This window comes from Talpa occidentalis, unplaced genomic scaffold (genome assembly GCF_014898055.3).
Source record: "Talpa occidentalis isolate TD23 unplaced genomic scaffold, MPIMG_talOcc4v2.1 talOcc4.4, whole genome shotgun sequence".
NCBI lineage: Eukaryota > Metazoa > Chordata > Mammalia > Eulipotyphla > Talpidae > Talpa > Talpa occidentalis.
The window spans coordinates 86,348,452-86,371,606 of NW_023604295.1; the positions used below are offsets into that span (position 1 = coordinate 86,348,452).

General features: G+C 39.7%; 1 pseudogene; it reads left to right on the forward strand.

Moving 5' to 3' along the window:
* Positions 1-3,604: 3,604 nt before the first annotated feature.
* Positions 3,605-5,392, forward strand: LOC119258186 (protein FAM136A-like; annotated as a pseudogene).
* The last annotated feature ends 17,763 nt before the right edge of the window (positions 5,393-23,155 follow it).

A 23,155-nucleotide genomic window follows, 5' to 3' on the forward strand; every position in this document is an offset into this window, starting at 1 on the left:
CCTCAGTTCTTCTATAAATAAATAAAAATCTAAAAAATAATAATAATAACTGCAACTGATATTAAAAATGAATAAAATAAAAAAATAAAATAAAAGAATAAAATGAAAAAAAAGTCGCCTCTGGAAAATTTTTGTCAGCCATGGAAAACAATAGGCTCAAGTGCCATAGACCTGAAGAAAACCTAGCAGCCTGCCTTTGTCTTTTTTTTTTTCTCCTTTTCCCGTGGTTTAGGAGAAGCAATCTTTCTACACTGTGCTTGGTGCTGCAATAACAAAAGACAAACGTGAATAGGGCAGAAACAAATGTTCAAAACTAAAGAAAATTTCAGAGGTCTGTCAATATATTTTGACTTACTGAGAAATGTGTTTAACTACAGATTCACAAAAGTTATGGAGAAATAAAATGAGGACAACGTGGAATAATTCTACTCAACATGAGTGTGATGATGCAGTACATGGTACAACGTGCTGTGGATACAAATAAAAGTCTTACCCTTGGGGAAGCAAGTCCATTTCCACCATGGTTGCCCTCTGAAATCACTGGGGAGCTCTAAAGAAAGCACTGGTGCACTGCTGTGGGAAAGGAAAATGTTGCAACAACTGTGGAAAGTTGCTTGGTGGCTCCTCAAAGATGAAATGTAGAATTACCATATAATTCAGCAATTCTACTTCTAGATACAGACCTTAAGGAACAGCAACCAGGATCCCTGGTTTTAGGAGAAGCATTATTCACAACAGTCAAAAGGTGTTCATTGATAATGAATGGATTAAAAAATAAATGTATAAAAATACAGGGGAACATTATTTGGTCTTAACAAGGAAGGAAAATGATGTGCATGGTACAACATGGATGAATCTTGAGGACATTATGCTAAGTGAAATAAGTCAATCACAAAAAAACAGATATTATATGATTCTAGTTATACAAAATACCTAAAGTAGTCCAATTCATAGAGGCAGAAGGTGGAAGTATGATTGACAGGGGTTGGCAGCAGGAATTCACAGAGTACTTGTTTAATGGGTACAGAGTTTTGATTTTGCAAGATGAAAAGAGTTCTCTGAATATGAGGTGGTGTTTGCAACAGAGCAATGTCAATAGACTTTATGTCACTGAACTTGACACTTAAAAATGGTTAAGATGATAAATTTCATGTGATGTGTATTTTGCCACAATTTAAAACTAATTATTTTTTAAAACCATTGATACCTGTGTCCCACAGAGAGTCTGATTTAATTGATTTGGAGTACAGCCTGGGCATGGGGATTTTTTAAAGCTCCCAGAAGATTCTGTGGGTAGCCTGGTTTGAATCACTGCTGCAGTCTGTAAAAAACCACTGGTCTACTGAGAAATAACTAGATCTGGTGATCTTTTCAAATATTACATCCCTGTCACCACCAAGTTCATTACTTCAAGGACAAGCTTTATTTTCATAAATAATAAGATGCATATACACAGAGCAAGAATGCTGGCTCCAAAACAAAGACATGTTGTGATATGTACGTGGGATCACAAGCCAGACAATGACCCTGCTGTTCCTGACACCCAAGCCCCTCGACCCCATTCTTCTTCTTTGTACACATATTGGTGCTATTATTATGAACTTGAAGGTTAACCAGTATGAGTCCAAAACAATATCATACTTACATTCATTCTCTGCCAAAAGTCACTGCCTCTTCTTCATTTAGTTGTTGCTCTCTTAATCAGGACATTGGCTCAAAAATATAAGAGCTAGGCTGGACATAGATACACAAGTATTGTGTAATCTCCGTTGGCCTTCCATAAACTCCAATCAGGAAAATAAATTTGGAAAGAATGGAAGGAAGAAAATTACTATTTTTGAGAATCTGCTATGCTAAGCCCTTTATTATCTTATTACATTCTCACAACAAATATATTGGGGGCCTCCCTGGTGGACACAGCGGTTGAGCGCCATGCTGTGAAGCTGTCAGCAGCCTCTGCAGCGCCGGTTCGATTCCCCGCCAGCCAGGGAGAACCCCACATGATGCGCAGACCTCTCCTACCTTGCCTGCTGCTCCCCTCAGCAGTGTCTTCGGTCCGACTGCCTATTCTGTCCCCGCTCTGGTTCTGGTGAATTCTCTCACTCTCCCACGCTTCTGATCTTTACCCCAGTTCTTGTATAAAATAAATAAATCTTTAAAAAAAAAAAAAACCCAAACATATTGGATAGTAATGACTTCAGTTGCAAAAACAGAAACATTAACTTAAGCAAATGTTACATAAACATCTGGAGATAGATGCTGTTGGCACTGACTCTGGGATTCTCTTGAACTTTCCTTTGTGTCTATTGTCTCTCAGCTGAAAGACAGGAACACTAGCTCCAGACATCATGGCACTGTTGAAGCAAGAAAGGTGGGGGGGTGGAAGGAACTGTGCCCACTGCGTATGTTCCCTTCTCTCTATTTTAATTAGTCACATGCAAAAGAATGTAACTAGACAACTGTCTCATGCCATACATACAATTAATCCAAAATGGATTAAAGACCTGAATATAAAACCTGAAATCATAAAATACATAGAAGAAAACATAAGCAATAAGCTCCTTGACATTGGCCTTAGAAATGTCATTGTGGATTTGTCTCCAACAGCAAGAGAAATAAAGTGATTATAAACAAATGAGACTACATCAAGCTGAAAAAACAAACAAACAAAAAATCATCAAAATGAAAAGGCATCCTATTGAATAAGAGAATATATTTGCAAATCATACATCCAACTGGAGGTTAATAAACAAAATATCTAAAAATTTCATACAACAAAACCCAATTAAAAAATGGTCAGAAGATCTGGATAGACACCTTTCCAAAGACGACATGCTGATGGCCAACAAGCTCATGAAAAGGTTTTCATCATCTCTCATTATTAGGGAAGTGCAAATCAAAGCAAAAATAAGACACCACCTCACATTTGTGAAAATAGCTACTATCAAAAAGATATGAAACAACAAGTGTAAACAAGTGTTGCACACCATGTAGGTTATAGGAAGGATGCACATTGTTGGTAGAGACATAAACAGATGTAGTTATTATTGAAAGCACTATGAATAGTCCTAAAAATCAAAAGTAGAAACTTCATACAATTCAGTTGTCCCATTTCTGGATATTTACCTAAAAAATACAAGAACACTAATTCGAAGAGAAATATCCACTCGTGGTTATTGTAACATTGGTCATAAGAGCCAAGAGTTGGAAACAATCTCAAAGTCCACTAGCAGATGACTGGATAAAGAAACTGTAGTATATACATACAATTCAGCTATTTAAAAAAAGATGAAATCCTGTCATTTGCAACGACATGGTAAACCAAGATGGCATTGCATCAAGCGAAATGTGAGGTGGAGAACTCTGAACACACATATGTGGCAGATAAAGAATCAAAACTAATGAAATAAGCAAAATAGAAACAAATTAAAATACACAAATATTAAAAATAAATAAATAAAACAAATTAATAAACTATAAGAACAAAACAGTTGAGTCCTTCTGGGCACCTGTGTGGGCCAGGATAGCTGGGGTCTCCATGGTGGGACAGGAGCAGCACTGGTGACTGAGGTGGTAGACTCCATGTGTAGAAAAAAGAAAATCAGAAGACACAGATGTCTCATGTCCTGGTGCAGGGCCTGCTGTGAGGACTGTCAGGTGTTCATGCAGCAGGTGTACCAGTGCACCGAGAGCTGCCATGCACCTCTGGCTCAAACCCCGTAGAAATTCTGGGACTGCCTGGTCTGGTGCACCATTCATTGGAATGACAAAGACAAATATTCAATGGATGTAAAGAGTAGAGTTTCAGGTAAAGTGGCAGCTGGAAAGTTGTCTTAGTGTGTGGATGACCAGGTGCCCCTCATCCTGCCCATGACCAAGAAGGTGAAGTCTCTCTCCTCCACTGGGATAGAGAAGTCTTTGCCATTGGTCATTGGGGCTCAAGATAGGAATCTATTTAAAAAGAGGAATGAAAATTTTGGCCTTTTAATAGAAGTTTTTGAATCTATTAATGACAGTAACAAATTTAAAGCATATGTCACTTGCCCCTGGACATGGTCCTTTCATGTTTCAATCTGAAAAAATTAACTAGAAAAAAAAAACTGGTGCTAAAAGTTGGCACAGGAGAGTTTTTAAGAACCTAAATTTCAAGTGCTTGTCCTGGCAGTTGGGATTTCCCTTGTACCAAGCCAAAGTCTTCCAATACACCAGATTCTGTACATACTTACTATCAGATCTCCCTAGCCTGCCTATGATCTGGTGAAGTATGAGGAGAGGTTTTCCTGTTTGTTGCCAACCTCCAGATTACCACAAAGATCACCACACCATTTTCTATTAGCTATAAAACAAAATCCATAAGGTCGCTAATTCAGAAGAAGGCAAAAGGGTTTCTGAAAGTAGCTGCAGCAGCAGCAATGGCAGGGGCAGTCAGCGGCTCAAGCAGCGGGGGCAACCCCAAGCCCTGTGGCTCCTGGCCTAGGGCTGCTTGGAGGGCCTCTGGGTCCCACTGGGGCAGCTCAGGTGCTGTGGCTCATGTGCCTACCTCACCTGAATGTAGGCTGGTCTAGCCAGGAGTCATCTCGTTTCAGGATCATAAATGAACCAATCAGATTCAAGCCCAATGGACCAATTGGGATTGAACTCTCCAAGTGTCAGTCAAGGGCTTGAGCTAATTATGCACTTTGAAAATGGAAGTGAAATGGCTGGTGCTAACTCTACCAATCAAACACTTAGAATTGAAATACAGTCCAACCAGACTTGTAGGGTGGGACCCTTGAAAAGGATATAATGCAGAACAGGAGCCACTTTGACTCGCTCAGCAGCCAGCCTCTGAAGAGAGAAGAGCATTCAGCAACTGGGCTTTTAAGAGAGAACATTCAGCAGATAGGCTCCAAAGAGGAAGTATCAAGCAGATGACCTCCATGGGACTCTGAGACCTACTCAGGTTTCCACAAAGATCTTTGCAGACCTCTAGACTTCCGTAGGCCTTCACAGAGAGAGACCCAGTTGCTGCACCTGCCGCAGGCCCTGTCTCTGACATTAATTGCAAGGAGCACTGATGGCTTGGGCCTGGTGTCTCAAAGAACTGTAGCACTGATGTCTCTGACACTACTTCCCGGTGACCAGTGCAGACCAGCACTACTGATTGGTACCAGCCAATCACCTTTAAAGCTAACCACAACCTATCTTTCTCCAGTACTACACTTTGGTGCCGTTGTGTCTGTTGCTGGGAGGGATACTGTGTGGTACTGTCCAGATCAGCTTTCACACTGTGGCTATGGGCTTCTGCAGCATCACTTCAGTGGCCCCACCTGTGAGCACCTCCAATTGCTACCATGAGTTGGACCCTGGTGCACCACTGACCAGAGTGCCGCCAGTTCTAAGTCCTCATTGATGGTACAGTGTCATCTGGCATAACAGCTTTTTTGGCAATTTCTGGACATTATGGACACTATCTGGGGTGACACAGCTGGACACTTACAGCCTTAGAAGCTCATTCCTTTTCCCAATCTCTTATTTGTTAAATAAACCTTGTTGTTGCTAGACCCTGTGCCTGAGTGGTGTCATACAATTGAGCACATGGGTGAAAACTCATAGGCACCAACCTGTTCCCTGCTCCAGCACTGTTTCAAGTATTGTCTTGAGTACTGTTTTTAATGTCATGCTGGGTATGGGAAGGAACTTCCTGCTGAATGGCTGCCAGGATAGGGCCTGAGGCTGTCTACAACAGTTACAAGACAGTCTTAAAGTGAAATTCTCTCCTTGAAGAAATAGAGGTTGTGATTGTTCTCTGAACAAGTATCTAGAAATGAACAATGAAAGAGGAACTGTTGGTTATTTACGTATAGATTTAGAAAAACCTGTCTTTTCACAGAACAATACAGTTCAAGCCTAAACCCAGTCTTGCTTCCTCAGCCTCCTGAAATAAGAGAGCCCTAGTGAGACAATCCTTTGGCAACAAGAAGGTCATGGGAGAATAAGTCAACAACTCAGAGCTGAGGTGCAGTGTTCCTTTGTTGAAAAGGAGGAATAACCTCCAGGACCAAAACCCACTTTGCCTTGGGCCTCTTTCTCCCGCGGTCTCTGCCGCCATTCTCATGAACCAACCTATTACTTAAAATGATAATATAGACCGTGTTTGCTGTTTCAAGTCTGTGATATATTTTCCTGGTGCTTTGATTTTAAAAAATAAATAAGCTTTAATTTAAAAAAAGAAGGGGAGGGAGGGGGCGGAGCAACATGGCGGCGAGGAGACGCTGCGAGTAAGATCTCCCATTAAAAAAAGTGAATAGGGAGGAAAAGCGGCAGGTCCCAGTGAGAACTGGGACACGGAAGATAAACGGGTGACGCCAGCGAACTGCCCGAAGAAGAAACTGGCCATAAAAGAGGACTAGAAGGGAGGGAAGCACAGAACCCTGCTCCCCTCCCCCGCCCACAGAGGCGGCACTCTCCGACCGGCAGAGAGGAGGAAACAACAAACCAAAACGGCCAACAAGAACAAACGACGTAGCAAGCGGGACCGTGAGTGGAAAGGAACTATTGCAGCCACCACACCCCGTGAACGGGAGCTGAGGCGAACCCTGCAGGATTCGCCGCTGCGGCGAGCGAACGGCTCCGGGCGCCATTAGAGAAGAACAAAGACCCCGGGAGACGCGCACACAGCCCGGGCTGCCGGTAAGCTGGCGCGGGAAAGCGGCTCGCTCGGCGCGCTTGAAAGCAAGTGCAGACCTGGATCGCGGCTGCCCAGGTCCCCGCGCCTGCGACCTAGGCTTGCGGGGAGACGACCTAGGCTTGCGGGGAGACGCGCGGAGGTCCTCACTGAGGTGAAGGTCCCTCCCTGAGTGAGCAGGAACCAGGCGCCCAGGCACGGGAGCGGTGCAAAAGGCGCCATTCCCGCGCCACTGAACTGGGCTACAGCCCGCGTCCTGGAACTGAGGGCTTTGAACTGAGACCCGGGGCACGAAAATTCGGGGCGTGGTTTCTCCACGACGGTGGGGCACAAGGCAGACACAGCACCCCAAAGCTGTTGAGGTGTACCCTACCATTCCCGCTCTGTTCCCTGTCCCACGGGGTGGGGGGAGGCGAAAAACAGCCCCCCAAGGACAATAGGAGAGATCTCTGGCGCCACCTAGCGACCAGGAAAAAAAAAGTCACTAACACCCTATAAAACAGGACATTTCTTAAGACTGCTTGAAAAGGGCAGAAGGTTTCTGGAGGACCCAGTGGCCAGCCGGGAAGTTATTCCACGCCAGGCCCCTTCCGACCAGCAGTCTGAGCCCACAGAGGGAGCAGGCACCCACGTCCGGGGCAGACCGGGTGCGCAGAAGAGTGTGCCTGAAACCGGAGGCGCAGGGACTGCATCCCGCTTCGCCATTTGAGAACAGGGACATTTCTTCAGTAAAAACTGCCTAAAACCAGCAGAAAGCTCCCCCAGAAGACAGAGATGGCTCCTGGAAGAGCCAGAGGGGAGCGGAGAAGTTCACCCAAGATGTCAGTCAGTCCGAGCAACACAGTGTCCCAACGCATACGACAAATTAGAAAACAGACAGTAGGGAGTAGAAGAACCACACGCAACCTAAAAACTCCTCAGGAAAGAAGCACACCACAAAAAGAAAACCACTCCCCAGATTGCAACGACAGCAACTTGGAAGAACTTCTGAGCCTTCCAGAAAGAGAATTTAAAATTGCCATGATTAAAAAAGTGATAGATCAGAAGAAGGAAATTGAGTCCCTAAAGAGGGAAGTAAGAGAAATGCAGGAGATCAAAGAATTAATGGAGGAACTAAAGAACTCTGGGAAAAGCAATGAAAGCAGAATAGATGAAATGGAAGAACGAATAAGTAATCTTGAAGACACAGAAATAAAAAGAACCAAAACAGAAAAGGAAAGAGAAGTACGAAGGAAAAAGAATGAAGAAAGACTTCGGGAACTATCTGACTCCATGAGGAAAGGAAATATAAGAGTTATAGGAATTCCAGAAGGAGAGGAGAGAGATGTAGGAACAGAGAAAATATTCATGGATATAATTGAAGAGAACTTCCCAAATGCGAAGAAGGAGCTGAAAATTGATATACAAGAAGCAAGAAGAACACCAAACTTCCACGACGAAAGGAAAAACACAGCAAGACACATAATAGTAAAGCTCCCAAGAATCCAGGACAAGGAAAAAATAATGAAGCTGACAAGAGGGAAGAAACAGATAACATTCAAAGGAAAACCAATCAGGCTGACATCAGACTTCTCTGAAGAAACACTACGGGCAAGGAGAGAGTGGAGGGACATAGTCAACAGACTCCAAGAAAACAGATGCCAACCAAGAATACTCTATCCCGCAAAGCTCTCTTTCCTCCATGAAGAAAGAATATGGACCTTCCCAGACAAAGAGAAACTCCGGAATTTCATTGCGACTAAACCCCCACTCCAAAAAATACTACAAGGAATCCTAAAGCCAGAACCTCAGAGGGACGAATAACAACGAAAGAAGACCAAAAAAAAAAAAAAAAGTTATTAAAAGAATAAATAAATAAAATCAAAGGAAAGACAAACATAATGGCAAATACAGATGCTAACATATCAATATTAACTCTAAATGTAAATGGACTAAACTCTTCAATAAAAAGACACAGAGTTGCAGCCTGGATTAAGAAACAAAACCCAACCTTTTGCTGTCTCCAGGAAACACATTTAGCTACAAAAGATAAAAATAGGCTCAAAGTCAAAGGATGGAAAACAATCCTACAAGCAAATGGGCCAAAAAAGAAAGCAGGAACAGCTATACTTATATCAGATAAAACAGACTTCAAACTCAAAAAAATAAAAAGAGACCCCAATGGTCACTACATTATGATTAAGGGGACAATACTTCAAGAAGAAATAACACTCATTAACATATACTCACCAAACGAAAGAGCACCAAAATATATCAGACAACTGTTGTCCTCTCTGAAAACAGACATCAGAGAAAACACATATGTAGTGGGAGACTTCAACACACCACTATCAACAATGGATAGATCAACAAGACAAAAAATAAGTAAAGAAACTAAAGCTCTAAATAAGGACCTAGAGCATTTGGGCTTAACAGACATCTATAGAACACTAAACCCAAAAAAAACGGAGTACACATTTTTCTCAAGCGCACACGGATCATTCTCCAGGATCGATCACATACTGGGGTACAAGACAAACATCAACAGATACACCAAGATTGAAATCATACCAACCATCTTTTCTGACCACGAAGGCATCAAACTAGAAATAAATCATAAAAAGAAGGCAAGGAACTACCCTACCTCATGGAGATTAAAAGCCACATTACTGGAAGACCACTGGACTAACGAGGAGATCAAAGAAGAAATTAAAAAATTCTTTGAATTGAATGACAAGGAGGACACCAATATCCTAAATGTATGGGATGCAGCAAAAGCAGTAATAAGAGGAAAATATATAGCAATAGAAGCTCACATCAAGAAACAAGAAAGAACTCAAAGAAACAACCTAATCTCGAAGCTCAAAGATCTAGAAAAAGAACAACAAAAAAACCCCAGAACCAGTAGAAGAAAAGAAATAATAAAAACCAAAGCAGAAATAAATGAAATTGAAACTAAAAAAACAATCCAAAAGATCAATGAAACCAAGAGCTGGTTCTTTGAAAAAATAAATAAAATAGACAAACCCCTAGCCAGGCTCACAAAGGAAAAAAGGGAGAAAGCACAAATACACAGAATCATAAATGAAAGAGGAGAAATCACAACGGACACAGCAGAAATCAAAAGAATAATCAGTAACTACTATGAACAGTTATATGGAAACAAGTTCAACAATCTAGAGGAGATGGACAAATTCCTACAACTCTACAATCACCCAAAGCTAGATAAAGAAGAAATAGAACACCTAAACAGACCAATTACAAGCAGCGAAATTGAAATGGTAATTAAAACCTCCCCAAAAACAAAAGCCCAGGACCTGATGGATTTACAAATGAATTCTACCAAACATTCAGAGACGAATTAGTGCCTATCCTTCACAAACTCTTCCAAAAAATTGAGAAGGAAGGGACAATACCAAACACGTTCTATGAAGCCAATATTACACTAATACCAAAACCGAATAAGGACAACACAAAAAAGGAAAACTATAGGCCAATCTCCCTAATGAACACTGATGCAAAAATCCTCAATAAAATTTTAGCTATCAGAATCCAACAATGTATCCATAAGATAATTCACCACGACCAAGTTGGATTCATTCCAGGGGCACAAGGATGGTTTAACATCCGAAAATCAATCAACGTTATCCAACACATCAACAAAAAGAAATATAAAAACCATATGATAATATCAATAGATGCTGAGAAAGCTTTCGACAAAGTGCAACACCCATTCATGATAAAAGCCCTTGAAATTCTTGGGATACAAGGAACATACCTCAACATCATAAAGGCCATCTATGACAAGCCAACAGCCAGTATCATTCTCAATGGTGAAAAGCTGAAAGCAATTCCATTAAGATCTGGAACAAGACAAGGATGTCCACTCTCACCACTGCTTTTCAATATAATACTGGAAGTCCTAGCCAGAGCAATAAGACAAGAGAAAGACATCCAAGGAATCCAAATAGGAAAAGAAGAAGTCAAACTATCACTATTTGCAGATGATATGATAATATACATAGAGAACCCCAAAATCTCCACAGAAAAACTAATTCAACTCATCAATCAATTCAGTAAAGTGGCAGGATACAAAATCAACACGCAAAAGTCAGTAGCCTTCCTATACACAAACAATAAATCTGAAGAAGAAGAAATCAAAAAAACCACCCCTTTTATTATCGAAACAAAAAAAATCAAATATTTGGGAATAAATCTAACAAAAGAGGTAAAGGACCTATACAAAGAAAACTATAAAACACTGTTAAAAGAAATAGAAGAAGACACAAAGAAATGGAAAGACATCCCCTGCTCATGGATTGGAAGAATAAACATTATTAAAATGGCCATCCTACCAAAAGCAATATACAGATTCAATGCTATTCCAATCAAAATCTCAATGGCATTCTTCAAAGAAATAGAACAATTATTGATGAAATTCATATGGAATCACCAAAAACCCCGAATAGCCAAAGCTCTACTGAAAAAAAAAGAAGGAAATGGAGGCATCACACTCCCAGACTTCAAACTATACTACAAAGCCATAATCATCAAAACTGCATGGTATTGGAACAAGAACAGACATACAGACCAATGGAATCGAATAGAAAATCCAGAAATAAACCCACAGATTTATGGTCAACTAATCTTTGACAAAGGAGCAAAGACTATGCATTGGAGCAAAGAAAGTTTGTTCAATAAATGGTGCTGGGAAAACTGGGTCGCTACATGCAAAAGAATGAAGCTTGACCACTACCTCACACCATACACAAAAATCAACTCAAAATGGATTAAAGAACTAGACATAAGACCTGAAACCATAAAATACATAGAAGGAAATATAGGCGAAACACTACGGGATTTGCACATCAAAGACATCTTTACAGACACATCACCCAAAGCAGTGATAGTGAAGAGAAAGATAAACAGCTGGGACTACATCAAATTAAAGAGCTTCTGCACAGCAAAAGAGACAATAACAAAAACAAAGAGAAACCCCACCAACTGGGAGAACATTTTTGCACCCAACACTAATGATAAAGGACTGATCACAAAAATCTGCAAAGAGCTGATGAGACTCAGCAACAACAAAGAAAATAATCCAGTCAAAAAATGGGCAGAAGAGCTAAAAAGAAACTTCTCTGAAGAGGAAATGCAAATGGCCAACAGACATATGAAAAAATGTTCAACATCACTTGTCATCAGGGAAATGCAAATCAAAACTACCATGAGATACCATCTCACACCAGTGAGAATGGCACATATTAAAAAAACTAGCAACAACAAATGTTGGCGAGGATGTGGAGAAAAAGGAACTCTTGTGCACTGTTGGTGGGAGTGCAAACTGGTCCAACCACTATGGAGAGCTGTGTGGAGATTTCTGGACCTACTAAACATAGAGCTTCCATATGATCCAGCAATTCCACTCCTAGGTATTTACCCAAAGGACACAGAAACATCAATTCCAAAGAGCACCTGCACTCCTATGTTTATAGCAGCACTGTTTACAATAGCTAAGCTTTGGAAACAGCCCAAATGCCCAAAAATAGATGACTGGATCAAGAAGATGTGGTACATATATACCATGGAATATTACTCAGCATTCAAAAAAGATAAACACATGCAATTTGCAGCAACATGGATGGCACTGGAAGGGATCATGCTCAGCGAAATAAGCCAAAAAGAAAAAGAAAAATACCGGATGGTCTCACTCATAGCAGGAATCTAGAAAACTTAAATAAGGGACCAGGAAAATGAATATAAGAAAGTGAAAATCAAAATCAACAAAAAACTATGAACCAGAGACACTTTTTGGGGGGTGGGGGGCGGGAGGGGAAGGATTGGGGTCAGAATGGGGCGTTTGCAATTGTATGGGGGAATATAAAAATAAAATTTAATATTTAAAAAAAAAAAATAAAAGCAGCGAGTGAATAAGAAAAAAAAAATTAAAAAAAAAATAAAAAATAAAACCCTCACAGGACTCATCTACTCTAAAAAAAAAAAAAATAAAAAAAAAAAAAAAAAGGGGAGGGGGATGATAGTGGGCAAATGAGGTAAGGAGGATCAATTGTCTGGTGAAGGATAAAAACTAGACTTTTGTTGACAAAATAATGAGTATATACAGATTTTGATTTATAAAGCTATATGAAAGCTGTATAATGTTACAAACCAATGCTATTCTAATAAAAAAAATTATTGAGGATTCCAAAGAGCATTTGTTTATCTGGGTAGTATCTTTGACTATAGAAGTTCAACGCTGATAATTTAAGAAATATTTATGTAATGATTCAATTACAAATAACAAAAATAAATCCATTAAATGTTAATAACTTACCTTTATCAAAAGTCATTATATTTTCCAAAATTAAGATAGAGTTTTATATTTTTACAACCTTAATGACTAATTTAATAGAAACCTGCATTGTCATGGCCTCTTCTCCCATTCACTTTGTTTTGCAACATATTGTTTTGGTTCAAGTATATCGAGAAACTACAGCCTTGCACAGATATATATATCATTGAAAAAAGGAGGAATGTCTTAATACTTTCAGATAATTGTGAGTATTCTGCTTTGATACAACCCCGAAACTCAAGAAGTGGTAATTTCTTAAAGGTTAATTGCAATGTGAAATATAAAAGCATATAAGTGAACTTTTCAAAGTCTGTTACATTAAAACTCTCTGACCTATGTTTCAGTTTAAGTGAATCTTGATAACATCACACACTGAGTATTTAGAGTTTTGCTTCACTGAGTCAAGCAGATCTTCCAAATGTTGCCTCATTTCAAGTCTATAGTGCTAGATACATGTTTTCTAAAATTCGAATTTTTGCTTGTAAGCACAAATTTTATTATTTGCAATAAATACTATCACCTTGAAGCCACTTCATTAAAGAAAAATATTTGCAAATACTCAGTCAAGTTTGAATAATCATAGCTTGTTTTCCAATCCTATTTTTCCTGTACAATAGAGTTCTGGAGGGAAAATCTAGTCCAGCTCACAACTCAAATAGTACAAGTGCTTTTCCTCTAGATGACCCTGATGTTCCAGGATAGGGCTCACAATAGTTGGTGTCATAAAATTCACAATGGTCATCAAGGACATTCTTGAATGAAAGTCTTATTTGTTGCTTTTTTCATGAGCATGTGACAGGAAAGAAGTAGGAATACAAGTACAGCATTTATTGAACTAAATGCCAGGTATATATGTATACCTTGTCAAAGAAATTCTCACATTCAACATATTTACAACAACCTTACTAAAGAGGCAAAAGTGTCTCATTTTCACTTATTTAAAAAAAAAAAAATAGGCACAGCAGATTTCTTCTGTCTCGCTTGCTGCTCCCCTCAGCAGTGTATTTCAGTAGATCTGCCTGTTCTGCTCCCCCACTCTGTCTCTGGTGAATATTCTCACCCCTGCCTCCCCACCCCCACATATCTGGCCTGCACCCCAGCTCTTGTATGTGTAAATAAATAAATCTTTTTTAAAAAATAAAGGTTCAGACAACTTAAACACTTATCCAGTGTTACATATCCAAGTAGTGTTTTGCAGAACTTTGTTCCCAGGTGTGTCCAAAGTCCTTATTTCTTCTGAGAAGGAAAAAAAGCAATGGCCTAAATGTCTACATGGCATAAGGAGATATTGTGTTCAGTCTATGAAGTCTTAAAAATCTTGAATTCATTACAGACTTTCAACAATCAAGACTTGTCACATTAAAATCTGAATTTCCAGCTTAAAGGAAAGACAACTTAAGCCACTCTGTGGCAACTTTGCAAGCGCTGGCATATCTGGCATTCCTGGAAACAGTTCCTGTTGGCACTGTCCAGCGGGGGCTGGGTGGTGACTTTCCTCTATCTGATGGTGTGCCCCATTTTAATCTATGACTCACATTCACTTCATTACTGGCTTCACTCACCAGCTTGTGTGGATATTGCAGTGCCTTCCCTCCCATTTCCGCTCAGTGTGTAACTGTTACATCCTCCTCTCCCATAGTTGGGCAGGACATCTGAGGGTAGAAAAACACGGTCGAATGAAGTATAGCAGATTGGCCTGTGGAGTTCATTTGAAGCGCATGCCTGTGGCAATATTTTGGATTTGAAAGCAACTTTAATCAAAATATATTAAATAAGTTGTTCTTCAGCAATCTTTATTCATACCCAAGGCTTGCAAATAGTCATTTTGCTCTAAGTCTCACTAGAGGAGGCACAGAACTTAACTGCTATGACACTCAATAATTTTGAGGCTGAAGTTTACATACAGACAAGCCAATGAAGCCCTTTTTTAAAAAAAGATTTATGTATGCATGCATACAAGAACTGGGGTACAGGCCGGAAGTGTGGGGGGTGAGAGAATTCACCAGAGACAGAGTGGGGAACAGAACAGGCAGACTGACTGAAATACACTGCTGAGGGGAGCAGCAGGTGAGACAGGAGAGGTCTGCTGCGCCATGTGGGTCACCTTCCTGGCTGGGGATCCAACTCATGCTGAGGTGGCTGCGGATAGCTTCATAGTGCTGTGGTTAACCCCTTGTGCCACCCGGGAGGCCCCCACTGAAGTACTTTTTAACTTTAAGCAAGCACACCAATATCCTGACCTCTCAGGAACCACCAATCACCAATCATAAACTCACCTTAAATAATATCTAATATTTCAAGCTTGAGTATTAGAATGTCAAGAATCATTTTTTACCTAAATAGGTCAATGAACTCTAGGCAAACAAATATGCACACACACACACACACACACAGGCAAATGTTATGAAATGAAATAATTCACTGGTGACTGGTTTTACTTCTCAAAGTCTTACTCAGCTACTCCGCTCTCACTTGGATTACTCTGAACAGTCATGTGTTAATGTATATTCGATTATTTTAGACTTGAGAATTATTGGCACTTGCACTTATATTGTAGAATTTCAGTGCTGAAGAAAACTTAAAGATTATTTAAGCCACCTTTTCATTTTATAGTCAAGAATCTGAAATCCAGAAAATTTAAGTGATTTGCCCTAAGACACCAAGATAGCTGATAAAAAGCACATTTGACCAGTTCTATGGTCTTTACATCCCGACACACATTCATTGATTATGTACCCTCCCAAGCACACTCTGAAATAGTGTGCCCTGGTTATGATACCTATAATTTAATTGTAAACACCTCAGCGAGGTGCCTCGTTAGCGCTGTAGGTAGAGCGTCGGTCTCATATAAACACCTCAGCTCGGACAGTGTAAAATAAATGTATAAATTTTTTAGTCTCAATGTATACTCTGGGATAGTTAGTTACCCTAGTCAAGAATTCACAGCTAACATTTAATCAAAATGCCACACACCAGAGAGGAGTATTGCAAGACTTCAGCTATCTTCAATCAACACCAGAGGCTTTGTTAATTATAATTAATATTAATAGGTTTTCAATGGTGAAATTAATGACTTGAATTAGTGTAATTTATAGAAATGGACTGCTATTGGTGAAATTAGTGCTGTTCAAGGTAAAATGTAAGTTCAAGGTAAAATGTAAATGTAAATCCTTACCTTTTCCCAATCAAGGTGAGACTTTCACCGTTGCCCATAAGGATGGTGCCCAGGGCTAGATTCAGAAATGATTCTATGTCCAGCCCTGATTTCAGAGGATCCTGGTGGTTGATATCGCTATAAGGTTAGCTGAGCCTTGCATCTATCTGCCTCAGATGAATCCTTCATACAAGGTGTGATGAGAGCACCTAAGGAAAATGGGGACTGCCCAAGATTTCATAACAGTTCCTGAGATCCTTACTAACAAATATTTATTTTTTATTGCGGTAACATTGGTTTACATCACTGTTTGTTCTCTAGAAGTGTAGGATCTCCCCCTTCAGATGTTACCACACCACACCCACCACCAAAACACCCATATTCCTTCACCATAGTCCATTGTGCTCCCTCCCACTTACTTCACACATTCCCCTCCCCTGCCCACTCTAGTAGCCTCAGGTCTAGAGTCAGCTTTCTAGAGTTTGCTGTTAGTCTTTATCTGACACTTTGTTTTCTCTATTTTTCATATATAAGTGGCATTATCCAATATCTGTCTTTCTCTCTCTGACTTATTTCACCTAGCATAAGTCCCTCCAGCTCTATCCATATTGTTGCAAATCGCAAGAGTTTATCATTTTTCGGGCCTCCCCTGGTGGCGCAGCGGTTGAGCGCTGGGCTGCGAAGCAGCACACAGCCTCTGCAGCGTTGTTTCGATCCCCGGCCACCAGGTGAGGGTCCCATACGGCCTGCAGACCTCTCCTGCCGCCCGCTGCTCCCCTCAGCAGTGTATTCCGTTACTCTGCCTATTCTGTTCCCCGCTCTGGCTCTGATGAATTCTCTCAACCTCCCACGCTTCTGACTGTACCCAGTGCTTGTATAAATAAACAAACAAACAAACAAACAAATAAATAAAGAGTATCATTTTTCATTAGTATTATTACATTGTGTGTGTAATTTCCTTACCTACTCGTCTGTATTTGGGCACTTAGGCAATCTTCATAGCTTCGATGAACGTTGGAGTGTATGTCTCCTTTTGAATTGGTGGTTTTTGTATTTTGGGACACCTTTGTATGGAATTACTGCGTCTTATGGTAGATCCATTTGGAGTCTTTTGAGAAACTTCCATATTGTTTTTCAGAGTCTAGACCAAACTCATTCCCACCAACAATGTAAAAGGGCTCCCTTCCCACCATAGTCACAACAGCATTTGTTGTTTCTATATGGGTCATTCTCACAGGTGTGATATGGTATCTCATTGTGGCTTTGATTTGCATTTCCCTGATGATTAGCAATGATGAACATTTTTTCACGTGCCTATTGACCATCTGTTTGTCTTCTGTGGAGAGGTTCCTATTTAAATGTTCTGCACAATTTTTTAATTGGTTGTTTATTTCCTTTTTGTTGAGTTGTATTAATTTTTTTAAGATTTTTATTTATTTGTTTATTTATTTATTTACACAAGCCCTGGGTACAGTCAGAAGCGCGGGAGGGTGAGAGAATTCACCAGAGCCAGAGCGGGCAACACAACAGGCAGACTGACGAAATACACTGCTGAGGGAGGGGAGCACTGAGCGCGGCAGGAGAGGCCTGGGCGCCATGTGGGACCCTCGCTGGCGGCTCTGGATTGAACCGGTGCTGCAGAGGCTGTGGGCAGCTTTGCAGCCCAGCGCTCAACCGCTGCGCCACCAGGGGAGGCCCGAGTTGTATTAATTTTTATAGTTCTTAGGCACCAGCTCCTTGGCAGATGTGTGGTGTGAAAATATTTTCTCCCATCCAGCAGGATATCTGTTTTAGTCACAGTTTCTTTCACTCTGCAGAAGCTTTTTAGTTTGATTTAGTCCCAATTTTTTATATTGTTTTTTGTTTTCCTTATTGCAGAGATGGACCCACAAAGGCATCTCTGAAGCCTTCTTGAGGAGTATTTTGCCTATGTTTTCTTCTATGGACTTTATAGTTTCAGGTTTTATATCCAGTTCTTTTATCCATTTTTTTTTTGCTTTTTTTTAATTTAAATATTTTATTTTATATAATTCTTACATCTTTTTTCATCTTTGCACAATGTATGCATTTTCATTTTGGTTATATTCCCCAAACAATTGCACACCCCCCCCCTTATTTTGACTCTAGTCCTTCCTTTTCCCGCCCCTCCCCCCCCATAGTGTGTCTCTGGTTTATAGTTGCTTGTTGATTTTGATTTTTACTTTATATCGATTAGTCTTTTTCCTGGCCTCTTATTTAGGTTTTCTAAAGTCCTGCTATAAGTGAGACCATCTGGTATTTTTCTTTTTCTTTCTGACTTACTTCGCTGAGCATGATCCCTTCTAGCTCCATCAATGTTGCTGCAAACTGCATGTGTTTATCTTTTTTGATTGCTGAGTAATATTCCATTGTGTATATGTACCACGTCTTCTTGATCCAGTCATCTATTTTTGGGCATCTGGGTTGCTTCCATAGCTTAGCTATTGTAAATAGTGCTGCTATAAACATGGGGGTGCAGGTGCCCTTTGGAATTAGTTTCTTTAATCCATTTTGAGTTGGTTTTTGTATATGGTGTGAGACAGTGGTCTAGTTTCATTCTTGTGCATGCAGCTGTCCAGTTTTCCCAATACCGTTAATTGAAGAGGTTTTCCTTGCTCCAATGTATATTATTGGTTCCTTTGTTGTAGATTAACTATTCATATAGATATGGATTTATGTTTGGGCTTTCTATAGATGTGTGTGTCTGTTTTAATTCCAATACCATACTGTTTTGATTATTATAGCTTTGTAGTATACTTTGAGGTCTGGAATTACAATACATGTTCATTAAATACATGTCTGTATGGTTACAGAAATTGGCTGAAGGCTATCTTTGAAAATAAATTTGTTATAGTGAGATTGTCAGGAACTATCCACTGTCACTTCTAAAATTGTTGGCTATTGAAATATACCATGACGACTCTAGTATTTGTGAATGACAATATGAGTTGAACCACATACTTGAAAAAAATCATCTATCTGTTGAAGTCCTCATCCCCCTCATCCCCTGTCATAACTCAAAATATGATGTTATTTGGATATAAGATCTTCAAAGAAGAGCTCTAATTCAATATGACTGGTGTCCTAAGAAGACAGATATAGAAACAGGAAATGTGAAATGAAGACAGAAATAAGCGTGTTGTGTCTATAAGTCAAGGAAAACAGATTGTCAACAAGCACCAGAAGCACTGAATAGATTCTTTCTCATAGCCCTCAGAAATAACCAACCCTGCTGCTACCTTGATCATGGACTTCTAGCCTCCAGAACTGTGAAACATCTGTGGGACTGTTTTTTAGTCCCTCTATTTGTAGTACTTTTGTATAACACCCCTAGCAAACTAAAACAATGACCATCTGTTTATAAAAAGACTTCAACAATTGCCAGTTTCACAAGGGTTACAAATAGTTTACTAATTCCTAAAACATCTAGATGAATTAAGTTGTACCCCTCTTAAAAATCTACACTACAAACTTGATAATGGAAGAACAAGGTTAGCACAAACTAAGCCCACTATCAATGTTCTCTAACAAAGTCTACCAGAAACATACATATTAGAACAAAGCTGTGTTTATTATCTCATTGCAACAAAGGTGAATACAAACCAAAAAGAGTAGAGGAGGTCTCGATAAGAAAGAATTAGAAGTAACTTTCAAGATTTGGGCTTGGTAATGAATTGGGGCATAGTTCAAGGAAACCAGGCCTTACTCTTTATTGGATGCTGTCAGGAAGCAGGATACTTTTGTTATTGAGTATTTTAATAAAGCTTATCTGAAAGGCAGAAGGAACAAAATGAAGCTAAAGCTGTCGTTGATAAGGGAGCAAGAGTTACTCATGTAAGCCCATAAAGGCTTATATTTGATTTCTCCCCCCACTCCAGTGTAGTCCCTATGGTTCTCCCACCACCATGGCATCCATCACCACAGTCCCTTGTGCTCTTTTCTCTCCTGTTTTTACCCCCAGCCCTCCCCTCCCCCTGCTGTTTGCCTCAGATCTGTGGTCAGCTTGCAAGTTCTTTCTTTCTTGACATTTTGGTTGGTTTCTCTATATTCTGCATGTAAGTGAAACCATCTGATATTTATCTTTTCCCTTCTGACTTATTTCACTTAGCATAATCCCTTCTGGCTCCATCCATGTTGTAACAAATTGCATGAGTTTGTCTTTTTTGATCACTGAGTAGTATTCCATTCTGTATCTATACTACATTTTCTTGATCTAAACATCTGTTTTGGAGCTTTTGAGTTGTTTCCATGTCTCAGCTATTGTGAATAGTGCTGCAACAAACATGTGAGTGTAGATTTCTTAAGGAACATAATAACCAAATGCAATCTATGGGTGTATTAGAATTTTGATTTGAAAATCAAACTGTAAACAGACCTTTTGGGTAGGCATTTAGGGGAAATGAATACCAGAGATTTTATTTTACATTGGATATGATGCCATTGTGGTAATATTACAGAAAAGGTCTTTAACTGTTAAAGAATAATGCTTAAGCACTTCTGTGTAAATTATGTGGAATTTGCTTTAAGATATTTCAGCAAATAAAAAAAGTAGAAGGGGCGGAAATGAAACAAAACAGCAAAATATGTATTATACAACATTCTCTACTATTGTATATGTTTTAATATTTCCATAATGAAATGCTAAAATAAATGTGATAAAATAAAAAAAAAACCTATACTTATTATTTAATTGTGGTGACATTTCACTGGTGCATATATAGATAGATCAAAACTTACCAAATTTACATTTTAAAAATTACAGATTTATTGTATGTCAATAAATTGAATGAAGTTGTTGTAATGAAACAATCTACTATAAGACCACACATACTTGGGAGTGCAGTATAGATAAGAAGTTTCATATCGGTTGATCAGGGAGACAATTTATTGGACTTTTTTTGTTACAAGTTACAGAATCTCAATTCTTTCTTACTTGGCAAACAAAAATAAGGAAGGAATTGTCATCAAGCCTGGTGTTTCATTTTACTTACAGACTAGTAAGTTACAGACTAGTAAGTTACAGACTTACAGACTAGTAAGTTACCCTGTTGCTACTTCATGAACACTGGCAGGAGACACAAAACTGGATGAGGAGAGACAACGCATGAACCGCAGCACAGTTACTTTTGTTCCCTTACCTGAGTCTTTTAGTGGTGACATGGTTCAGATGGATGCTCCGTACGTAGTAAGTTTGCATCACAGCTGAGCTTGGGAAATCCATCACTTTCCTGTAAAACAGTAAGAAATCCTGCTTTTTGTCCTGCTCAGTTACCAAGAGGGTTCATAGTCACCTCCAAATTTCCCACAAGCTTTTCCCTTAATAGAAATTTCCACACAGTGAACCCAAATGCAATCCTGGGTCATCTCTACATCTAGACAGAGCACTTTGCCCTGAAAATACACACCATTTTGCCTTATTGTAGAAGAGGCACAGTTGAAAAACCACACAGTTTGTAAGTTACTGAAAAGAAGGGCAAGAGCTTGTCTGCTCCCACTGGAGGTTTCTTGTGCTCAGCAGTTTATGGAAAATTAGGGGTTCACTTGAGATTTTTTTTAACCAGACTCATACTGATATTTTAAAGAAATAAGAAGTAGTCACTACACCCCTAGTCTTTAAAGGGCAGTATGGAGAGGAAGATGGGTTAAGGAGAGGTGTCCTGCTTCACACGTCCCTTTTGCACAATCTAGGTTGAGTGGGTAGAGGAAGGAGGTCACCTTTCACTCAGCAGGGGTGAAAAATGAGCCGTGAGTCAGGAGGTAACAAAAGGTTGGGCACCCCATCTCTCTAGGCCACAAGGTCACCCATTAAGTAAACCTCACAGTTCAACTCAACACACATTTTCCTGAGAGTGCTATGGCTCGTAGTGGCCAGTGTGCAAAGGCACAGGTCTCTGATTCAAAAACCCCAAGGCAGGAGGAAGAAGAAGGAGGAGGACTGGAAATGCCTGCCTGGCAGTCTGAAGAGGTCACTGATGTAGGTCAATGAGTAGTCATGACCACTTCCATCCCACCCACTTTCAGCAACTGCCCAGAGGAAAGAAAAATATAATTACCCTGGCTGACTTAATCCAAGTGCAATGACATGACAGGGAAAGCAAGACATTTCTCCACACCTAGGGAGACATCTTACCAGGGTAAGAGTGAATGGGTTGGTTGTATTTTCAGAAAAAACAAACTGAATTTTTCTCTGCAGAGAATTGCTTTTCCTGTTCTTTGTGTCAACACCTTTGAAACCAAATTGCTTTTTGAAAAAACAGAGCCTAATACACTGAAACAAATGAAAGCACATGTCCATGTGGCAAAGATGGGTCTTCAGTGAGGGAAGTGGGGATACCGTCAGTGGAAGACTAGAGTGGAGGAAAAGGAAATTCATTCTAGTAAGAATTCCACTTGCTTGAGTTTTAGGTTAAAGGTGGAAAAATATTTTATTTTATTCAACGAAAGTAAAACTGGATAATTTTTTTCTGTTGTCACTATTACGTTCTTTATGCTAGAAAAAGATAAAAATAGAATAAAGAAATATAATTTTTTCCTCCCAACACCATCTGAGGAAAGAAATTATGTAAAATGTGTCCACCACATTCAGTGCTTTATTACAGGCTATGCAACTGCGTTCTGACTGTGTTGTGTGCTAATCTTAACTCCTTACAGACTAGAAGTAGGAGGCAGGCATAATTGAAAAGGATATAGACTAGTTGTTAAGGAGGAGGGCTCTGGGATTTTTCCAACTTTATCAACTGAGTGATCTTGAGAAAAGTAATCTCACTGTGTCTCAGCTCCCTCACCTATAAACCAAGATGCTAACAATACTCATGGTTTCAGAGTGTTGCAAAGTACTTAGAACCATCCATGCTCAGCCAACAGTGGATGCTCAATAAATATTAGTTATTACGGTTTTGTATTCCCCCATTGCACCCATCCAAAAACTTGGATACAGTCATGTTATAGCATTTTTACAAAACCTACAATGGTTACCCCTTGTCTT